Source organism: Triticum dicoccoides, chromosome 6A, assembly GCF_002162155.2.
Source record: "Triticum dicoccoides isolate Atlit2015 ecotype Zavitan chromosome 6A, WEW_v2.0, whole genome shotgun sequence".
Classification (NCBI taxonomy): Eukaryota; Viridiplantae; Streptophyta; class Magnoliopsida; order Poales; family Poaceae; genus Triticum; species Triticum dicoccoides.
In genome coordinates, this window is record NC_041390.1 from 336,597,228 (window position 1) to 336,607,770 (window position 10,543).

Genomic DNA, 10,543 nt, shown 5'->3' on the forward strand with positions numbered 1-10,543 from the left:
TCGAGTTAATTAATTAAATAAATGTAAAAATGCATAAATCTTTGATAAATCATAGAAAATAAACCGTAACTCGGATGCAAATACTTTATACATGAAAGTCGCTCAGAACGACAAGACAAATCTGGATACACAGCCCGTACGTCCGCCACACATCCCTATCATAGTGAACACGCAAATTTTCCCCCTCCGGTTCATCTGTCCGAAAACACGAACACCGGGAATACTTTCCCGGATGTTTTCCCCCTTCGCCGATATCACCTACTACCACGTTAGGGCACACCTAGCACCGCTCATTGTCACGTCACACATCGTCATGCTTATGTTTGCATTGTATTTATTGTTTCTTCCCCTTCTTCTCTTCCATAGACTACGAGACCGACGCTGCTGCTGCCCCGTTCGACTACGGAGTTGACGACCCCTCCTTCTTGCCAGAGCAACCAGGCAAGTCCCCCCCTTGATCACCAGATATCGCCTATTCTCCTCTATACTGCTTGCATTAGAGTAGTGTAGCATGTTACTACTTTTCGTTAATCCTATCCTGATGCATAGCCTGTCCTTCCTACTACTGTTATTACCTTTACCAGCAATCCTAATGCTTAGTATAGGATGCTAGATTATCATCAGTGGCCCTACACTCTTGTCCGTCTACCATGCTATACTACTGGGCCGTGATCACTTCGGGGGTGATCACGGGCATATGATATATACTTATACTGTTACATTACTTATGATACTGTTCGGAGATGGGGGCTGAAGGGGCAGGTGGCTCCATCCCGGTAGAGGTGGGCCTGGGTTCCCGACGGCCCCTGACTGTTACTTCATGGCGGAGCGACAAGGCAGGTTGAGACCACCTAGGAGAGAGGTGGGCCTGGCCCTGGTCGGCGTTCGCGGATACATAACACGCTTAACGAGATCTTGGTATTTGATCTGAGTCTGGCTACTTGCCTATACGCACTAACCATCTACGCGGGGACAGTTATGGGCACTCGACGTCGTGGTATCAGCCGAAGCCTTCATGACGTCAGCGACTGAGTGGCGTGCGCCGGGTTGGACCGCGTAACGCAACTTCCTTTGTAATGGAGGTTGCTAGGTCTGCTCACCGGCCGCGTACGCAACGTGCAGGTGTGCAATGGGCGATGGGCCCAGACCCCTGCGCCATAGGATTTAGACCGGCGTGCTGACCTCTCTGTTGTGCCTAGGTAGGGCTGCGACGTGTTGATCTTCCGAGGCCGGGCATGACCCAGGAAAGTGTGTCCGGCCAAATGGGATCGAGCGTGTTGGGATATGTGGTGCACCCCTGTAGGGAAGTTAATCTATTCGAATAGCCGTGATCTTCGGTAACAGGACGACTTGGAGTTGTACCTTGACCTTATGACAACTAGAACCGGATACTTAATAAAACACACCCTTCCAAGTGCCAGATACAACCGGTGATCGCTCTCTCACAGGGCGACGAGGGGAGGATCATCAGTTAGGGTTATGCTATGCAGTGCTACTTGGAGGACTTCAGTCTACTCTCTTCTACATGCTGCAAGATGGAGGTGGCCAGAAGCGTAGTCTTCGACAGGATTAGCTATCCCCCTCTTATTCTGGCTTTCTGCAGTTCAGTCCATCGATATGGTCCTTTACACTTTTACCCGTGCATATGTAGTGTAGCTCCTTGCTTGCGAGTACTTTGGATGAGTACTCACGGTTGCTTTCTCCCTATTTTCCCCTATCCCTTCTACCTGGTTGCCGCAACCAGATGTTGGAGCCCAGGAGCCAGACGCCACCTTCGACGACGACTCCTACTACACCAGAGGTGCCTACTAATACGTGCTGCCCGCTGACGACGATCAGGAGTAGTTTAGGAGGATCCCAGCCAGGAGGCCCGCGCCTCTTTCGATCTGTATCCCCGTTTAAGCTAGCCTTCTTAAGGCAAACTTGTTTAACTTATGTCTGTACTCAGATATTGTTGCTTTCTTTGATTCTTGTGCCTTCGAGCATTTGTATTCGAGCCTTCGAGGCCCCTGGCTTGTAATATAAAGCTTGTATTATTTTAATTTGTGTCTAGAGTTGTGTTGTGATATCTTCCCGTGAGTTCCTGATCTTAGTCGTACACATTTGCGTTCATGATTAGTGTACGGTCAAATTGGGGGCGTCACAACATGGACCCCGCGGCCCCACCAGTCAGTGACCCGGGGGGTTGAAACCGCTAATGCTGACATGGCAAGCGGAGATGTATTCGGGCGTGTGCGTTTTCATCTGCACAAAGCGTATCGCCTGAAGTGCGCTTCCTCTTTGGGTAAGCGTGTTTCATTTGTTCTTCGGGCGCAAATGCGCTTTTCTCTCTGGAAAGCGTATTTTCCGAAATCTGCTTCTGCCTTATCCACTCAGGGGCTTGTTTGTGATGATATTTTTGCAGATTAGTCCCTGAACTTCCTCACCTCACAACTTTTTACTCCTAACTCCAAATTAGGTGAATCCAAAGCCCACATCTTCATTTCGTCGAGCCCATTCTATTGGCCACACTTCTACCATGTGTTAATATTCTGGAAATGACCTTTTTGGCCTTGCACGTAAACAGCCCCTTCGAGAGAGAACTGTTCCCGGCAAATCTTTTCGCGGCTTCACCGGACTTCTTCCCGGTGCCTTCTTCATCCCCAGGCAAGCGACAATACCCACTTGCATGATAGTCATGCAGTAGCCATGGTTTTCATCTGGAATATTTATTAAATGATTGCTTGTTTAAAATATGGTTATGGTTGTTTCGGTAATGCTTCTGTGTTAGTGCTTACTTACTTGCTATGTGGTTATGCACCTGGTTATCATGCCCTACTGTCGGCGTTCTGGGAATGGGGGTCCCCAGATTTGCCTGCCTGCGGTCTGCGGCGTGGCTCAAGTGGGGGCCCAGCGCGGCCCATCTTCATCAGCTCAAGCTCAAGACCCTCGCGAGGGGCCAAGCCTCGCGGGGCAGACGACCAGAAGCTTCCTTAGAGGCAGCCTCATCAGGCAGGCTCGCGAGGAGGCGGAGAGATCAAGGAAGGGGTACCTCACGAGGAGCCCGTGACGCAAGCCATGACGATCGAGACCAGGCGGGCGCCGGCTGCGCAGTGTCCTTGTTTCCCCTTTGGTGCAAAGGGGGCAAGCACAGGCCAAGGCACCGGGCAAAGGTTACCATTCCAGTGCAACGAGACCAAGACCAACAGAGCGCCAGGACGGAGGTGACCGTGGAGCCCAAGACGGCGTCATCACCAGTGCTTTTGGCAGCCGAAGACCACCTTTAGTCAGGATAACTTGTACTAGATTTTCCACTTCAAAATGGCCAATTGTTGGCGCCCTTCCCGCTCATTATTTGGGGAGAGGCCCAGGGCCTCTATAAATAGAGCTAGCCACCACAGAGTAGAGGGCGGACAAGCAGGGACCGAAAAAGAGAGATAGATAGGGAGAGAGAGAGGCGATTGAACTCACCCAGGTAGTTCATCGCACCAGCTCAAGAACACCTCTCGCGAGGTTGTTCTTCCCTTGTACTGTTCATCATCAGCCCCTAAGGCAATCCACCACACCACACACTGGACTAGGGTATTACACCACAATGGTGGCCCGAACCAGTATAAACCTTGTGTCCCTTGTGTTGTTCGTTGTTTCCTTCTTAGACCACACGAGGAGATTGGATGTAGATCGGTAGGGGAGAGATCTCCGCGCGCACCCTAGTGTTCGAACCTCAAGGGTCTGCCGGAACCCGAAATCCGACATTTGGCGCGCCAGGTAGGGGAGCCCCGGAATCTTTCTTCTGCTGTTCGCGTACGATCTCCCATCGTGTCCATGGCTGACGCTCACCGGCCTCGCGCCGAGCGCCGGGCTGTCTCACCGAGCGCCGGGCTGCTCTCACCACCCGCGTTGCCAGACGGCACCCCGTCGGCGGACGCCCTCGTCGTTCCCCGTCGCCTGCTGCCAACGCCGCCACCGGCCCGGCGGGGAACAAGCAGCAGGCCTCGTCCCAGCATCCTTCCGTGCGGCGGGAGGGCCGCACCGCCACACCATCGCTGGCTCCAGCCGCTTCATCGTCCCACGCCCATCGCGCCCACACGGACGCGCACGCTACGCTGCTCCTGGCAAGAGAGCTCTTGCACTGCCGCCCCGTCGACGACCTCTACGAGGACTGGCTCGCCCACATCACCGAGCTCGTCAGCGCAGCAGGGGCTCCCGCTTGTCGTCCCTCTCGCTGCCTCGCCCTCCATTTCGCGCGGGAGGCGGGGATCAGGAGGCGCCTCCACCACCTCCTCCCCAAGAAGGCGCCCTGGCACCAAGGCGCGCAACCCCAGGGCGAGACCCTCCATGTCCGGCGCCTGCGCAGCAAGAAAGGAGCTGCCAAGAGATCCCTCGTCCCCAAGAAGGTGCTCGCGTGCTCCCACCGCCGATGCGCCAAGATCGCGTCCCTGCACCTCCATGCCAAGACCCCGTGCTGCTCCAAGCGGTGGCGCGCGGTAATCCCCAGGAACAAGCCCAACACCAGCAAAAGGCACCGATGGCCATGGCAGGCTACCGCGCTGTCAACCCCGAGCTACGCGGCGTCGCATGGCCAGGAAAATTCAAGCCTGACCTGCCCCCTCGCTACGATGGCACCACGGACCCCATGGAGTTCCTACAGCTCTACGAGCTATGCATCGAAGCCGCCAACGGACACGAAAGGGTCATGGCGAACTAGTTTCACATGGCGCTCAAGGACGGGGTCCACACCTGGCTCCTGAACCTGGCTCCTGGCACAATCTCCTCCTGGGATGAGATGCGCACTCGCTTCATCGCCAACTTCCAGGGCACTCGCGACCGGCCCCCGGCCATGAGCGATCTGCACCGCATCAAGCAGCAGCAAGGGGAAACCCTATAGAAATACATCCAGCGCTTCAACAACACTCGCCTCAAGATCCCCAAGGTGACTGAAGAAGCCATCATCTCGGCCTTCTCCGACGGCGTACGCAACATCAAGATGAAGGAGGAGCTTGCAATCCATGAAGACCTGTGCACATCCCTGGAGCTGTTCAACTTAGCGACCAAGTGCGCCAGGGCTGAGGAAGGGCGCCTTTCCCTCCTCGAACTCCCGGCTACCGACCCATAAGAGAAGAAACCCAAGGCCAAGGACGTGAAGCGCAAGGGGGCTGTCGTGCTTGCAGCGGAACCAGACACCAAGCGAGGCAGAGATCAGCCCGAGTCATCCAAGGGCGGCCGGTACTGCGTGTACCCCGACCTCCACACCCACAACACCAACGAATGTCAAGAGCTCAAGGCTGTGAGAGATGGAAGTGTCGGCCGACGCCCCGAACACAATGACAAGGGCTATGGCCGAGGAGGAGGAAGAGGTGGCGGACGATGGGAAGACCGTGGCCCTCGCCAAGGGTGGCGTGACTGACCTCGCGAGGATCGCTGGCAGGACCAGCGTCGCGAGGGAGGCTGGAGAGATCAGCCTCATGAGGATCGCTCGTACGGCAACGCAGGCCTTCCTCTTCTGCCCCCACCACCAAGGAGGAACGAAGACCAACATCAAGACGAGGGGGCTGGGGGCTTCCAGGAACCGCGCGCAATCGCTTGCATCTTGGGTGGCACGCAGGCCCCAGCCTCACATCGCATCTTCAAGCAGTTTTCTCGTGAGGTGAATGCAGTCCTTCCCAAGCTTGAGGCCACGCGTCCTCTCAGGTGGTCTGCGTGCGCTATCACGTTCAGCTCAGCGGATCAGCTCAAGTGCGCAGCAACAGCCGGAGTCCTCCCAATGCTTTGCTCCCCAGTCATCAGCAATGTGCAGGTCACCAGGACCCTCATTGATGGCGGAGCAGGACTCAACGTCCTGTCCGTCGAGACATTATACAATCTCCAAGTGCCATACGATCAGCTCCAGCCAACCAAGCCCTTCTCAGGAGTCACTGATGGTTCCACTGTTCCCATAGGGCAGGTTCGCCTTCCAGTCATCTTCGGACAACGCAACAACTACCGCACGGAGCTCATCGACTTTGACGTCGCCCACATCCGCCTGCCATACAACGCCATCCTATGGTAGCCAGCCCTGGCCAAGTTCATGGCGGTGACTCACCATGGATACAATGTCCTCAAGATGCCAGGAAGCGGTGGAGTCATCACCTTACCCTATGAAGAAAGGGATGTAGTGTGTTCACTCGAGCGCGCGTTCCAAGCCGCAGCAATCGAAGACTCGGACCAAAGGAACGAAAGACCTCCCGAGACGACCCTTAAGAACAAGAAGGTTTTGCCTGGCCCAAGCCACAAGGAGGCAGGCGCCTCCGGAGGTGTTGCATCAGGGTCCGTGCCCAATCAGGGAGCGCCACCCTCTCTCGCATAGGAAGGCACGCCCAGCGCCCTCCTTAGGCAGGGATCGGGGGCTCTTTTTTGGAGAGCCACCGACTTTGCCAAGGTCGCGAGGGAGGCGCTCGGGCACCACTTGGAGGGGTGCTTCCAGGAGCTAAAGGAGTCGAGAGTCATGCGCTGCAACCGCCGCTTGCCCACTGTAGCCCCACATCCATGCGAGGATGGTGGGCTGCGCATCTGCATCAACATGCCAGGGCTCAACCGAGCCGCGTCTCAGGAGCGCCTCTGGCCTTCGCGCGTGGGGCGTTGCGAGGGTCCACCTCACAGCTATGTTCGCATGCCTCTCGGTCTGCCGAACGCGGTCGCCGCTCATTAGCGCCTGCTGAGGAGTATTCTGGAGGCCCAAGAGGTCAGGCACTCTGCGGTCCTGGCGGAGATGGAGATGGCTCTCGAAGACCCACCTGTGCCCCCCGGAGCCTCCCGAGGCTCCTGGGCCTAGGGGCTCGTGAGAGTCGACGTCTTCATCGCGCATCGCCCGCTTCTTCAACATCACTCCATCTTCAACGGCACCAGGTGACACCTTTCTAAGTTCCGTTCTTAGCTGGGAGCGCCCACAGGGCCGCATCATTCCCAGGCCGCGTGGGTCCATCCCTGCGGCATGTATCCTTTTTGCTTATGCTCTTTACTTACCTTGTTGGGGGCGCCCCTCGGGCTGCATCATCCCCGAGCTGCTCGGGCCTGGCCCAGCGGCGTTTGCTTTTCCCGCGTCTACTTAAAATGAATTTGCTCTTTCGCGCTTAATTGTCACCTGCTGCTTATCACGGACTTCTCCGCTTTCATGCAAAGCGCTTGCACGTTAAAAGGGGGTACCTGAGCATCGCGACTCATGGGCTCCTACTGGCTCTCCAGCCCTCACCCCCTGGCCTTGACCCACGGCATCGCGACCTGTCATACCAGCGGCGGCTGAGCTAGCTCGAGGGCCGGGATCTGAGGACGTAGAGCATTTGCATTCTAACCACCCTGCAGGAACACACCATTGATAAAGGCCCAGAGCCAGGCGCAACCCGCCTCGAGGTAGGGCCTCATGAGTCCCGCGCTAGCTCACGAGTGCCCAGATACACCTCTCCTAGCCCTACCGTGCCGGCCACGTGTTAGGGTGGGGCTGTACACGCCCCGGGCGCTCCTCCCGGAGGGGAGCCCCCTCCCACGTACCAGTGGAAGCACCATGCTCCGCGCTGGCTGACGACACTACCGTGGAGCAGCTATGACCGTACACATACGGAAGCGCTATGCTCCGCGTTGGTGATAAACAACTGAGGGCGGCCTATGATCGTACCAACCTCAGGGAGCCTAGAGCTCAGTGTCCGGCACCATCGCAACGCCTCCCCTCGGGAGCGCCGCGCGAGGGGGCTGGACACGGGGGCTACGCCCGGGCCTCGCCCGAGCACACGACACCCAGCCAGGACCCTCGGACCTGCTTGTCACGCGCCCCTCCCCGAGCGGAGCCAAGGTATGAAACCCGTTTGAACGTCAAGGGGGACTCCAGAGCATCACGACTCAGGAGCCTAACTTGCCCCGTAGCCCCTCGCTCCTTAGTCCCATCCTAGTATCCGGTCGGGGCTAACACTGCGTGAGGTATGCGCGGGGCCGGGCCCTGCCGACGCAGAACGAACAATCCACTCCTCGTTCCCCCCTTTTTTCCTACTTGTTGCTTGTGCGTCAAGGGGGACTCCTGAGCATCGCGACTCAGGAGCCTAACTTTCCACGTAGCCCCTTGCTCCTTAGTCCCGTCTTGGTTTCTGGTCGGGACTAACGCTGGGTGAGGTATGCGCGGCACCGGGCCCTACCGACGTAGAGCATGAGCAAGTAGGGGAGAAAAATGCAAATTCCAGGAAATTCAAAGCAAATATTACAAGCCATAGATTGTTTCACGATGCCAAGCATAGGTTTAAATGCCTCTGCGAGGCATGGTGCATGTTGCAGGAATAAAAACAGGACAGAAGCCGCGAAGGGATCAATCTCCAGTGGCGCCGCCGCCCATTGTGGGCGACTCCGCCTCCCGGGGCCGCGAAGCTAGCGGCACCGCTCCCAGGCAAGACGCTGAAGGAGCGGAACCTCCCCAGCAAAGCTTCAGCTCGGCCTTTCACGTCCACAGTGGCAGCAGCGGCAAGGTCACCGTTCACGGATTCCAGCAGGTTTTAAAATCGACATCGGGATCGTGCAGGTAGACGTGGCTAAGGACATGCGTCAGCGCCGCAGAAGACAGGGAACGCGCCTCGGCCTCAGCCGTGGGGCCAAGGCCGTATACGACATATTCAAGCGCACGGACCAGGAAGGGAAGCAGCTTGGCGGGGCCGTCCTCCGCACCGGCCAACGGCTCCTCCAAACCGCTCTCGTAAAGCGTCTTCAGCGCGGCACGAGCCCTCTTCTCCATCTTCGCGAAGGCCACCCGATCCGCCGCCAGGACCTTCGCCTTGGCGTCTAGCTCGATCCTCTCCGCCTTCAGCGATCGCTCCAGCATCTCCAATTCACCGTGGCGGTCATCAAGCTTGGCGTCCCGGTCCTTGACGATGGCCTTCATCTCCTTCTCTTTCTCCTGGCGGCCGTGGACCTCCTTGGCGAGCTCGTCGCGCAGGCCTTGCAGCTCGGTCTCCAATGCCTCACAGCGAGCTTTGGCAGCCGCAGCGTCGCCCAGGGCAGCATCGTGAGCGGCCTTGGCATGGTTGGCGGCCTGCTTCTCCCCATCAGAGGCAGCCACGGCCTGGATCAGCGCTGTTCGGACGGAGGCAGGGGAACGGGCCCAGCTAGAAGCTAGCTCCAGGCGCCCGGCCGCTAGGCAAGGGTCCGTGCTCAGAATATCCTCCCGCAGCTGGCTCAGTTCGATGGCAACCTGGTCCAGGACGGCGGCAGTGGGAACAGAAGAAGCGGGAACCGACGGAGTAGGCGAAGAGGATGGCAGCGTGTTCACGGTTTGGCAGGAAGGAACCCGCTGGGCCTTGGTTGCCCCGGCTGCAACATCGAGCACAGTCGACCCCAGGGTTAGCGGGGCCATGGGGGCTGACTCCTCGCCAAGGCATCCCGATCGGCCTCGCGAAGACGATCGGACCGGGGAGGCGCGAGCCTCGCCGTCTTTCCCCTCAGCGGACGAAGGCGCCATCCCAGCCGGTGGACTCGCCCTGAGCAGGGCCGCAGAAGCCCCTTTCAACCTCTTTGCCGCAGGCGCCAGCCTGACAAAGAATATGGACGTCAAGCCTCGGCGGCAGAAACCAAGCAAAGCACGAATCGAGCACTTACGAGTCGTCGCTCGCGGACCCAAGCAACCTCCGGCCAAACTTGAATCCCGAGAGCCTGCAGCTGGGGTCAGCCTCGGGAGGCCCGGAAGTAGAGGGCATGTCAGGAGGGCTGGAGCTGGCCTTAGTCCGCCCAGGGACCAGAGCAGACCCTGGGGGAACTAGCCCCGACCTGCCCTTCTTGTGACCAAGGGAGAGTCCTCCCCTCCTCGCCTGGCGTCGGCCTCTTCATCGTACGACATGGAGCGGAGGGCCTGGGACCTGCGCCGAGGGAAAGACTCCCTCGACTCCTCGCCAGTTGCCTCAGAGTCAGAATCTTCCTCCTCCGCCTCTTCTTCCCCCTCGCTCTCGCTGTAGCTGTCGGAGGACACGTTCACCATCGCCAGCGCCGCAAGACCCTCGGGAGCTTCTGCGGGCACCAGCCCCTCACCATTGAAGGTGGGCATGGCGTTCACCATCTGCTCCCAGTCGTCACGAAGGAACAGGGGGACTGGGGCGCCCACTGGCCTCGCCACGTCTCCCCCAACCAAGGAATGGAGGGTCGCGACCAGATCCTCGTCGGTCAGGGCCTCAGAGCTTAGGCACAAGACGGCGTCCACTTCCCCAAGCCTCCACAATGGGAGCGAGTGCTCCTGGAGTGGAGCCACCCGGAGCACCAAGAACCCCTGCAGGAGCGTGGCCTCGATCAGCTTCGCTGCCCCCAAGTTGCTTGGACTTAGGTCCGCGTTCATCCTCTTCAGCACCGCCCTCGCACGGGGATCGACGAGCTCTGCGTGGACCACGCGTCGACAGCCTTGGGCTGCCCCGTAGGCAACACCAGATGGCGGTGGAGGCGCCCGGCGTCCACCATGACCCACTTGCTCCGGAAGCCTTCGATTCTCTTCCCAGGCTTCGAGATAGCATTGGAATTGGAGTATGCGATGAAGCTCGCACATGCGGATATATGGCCACCAGAAACCCGG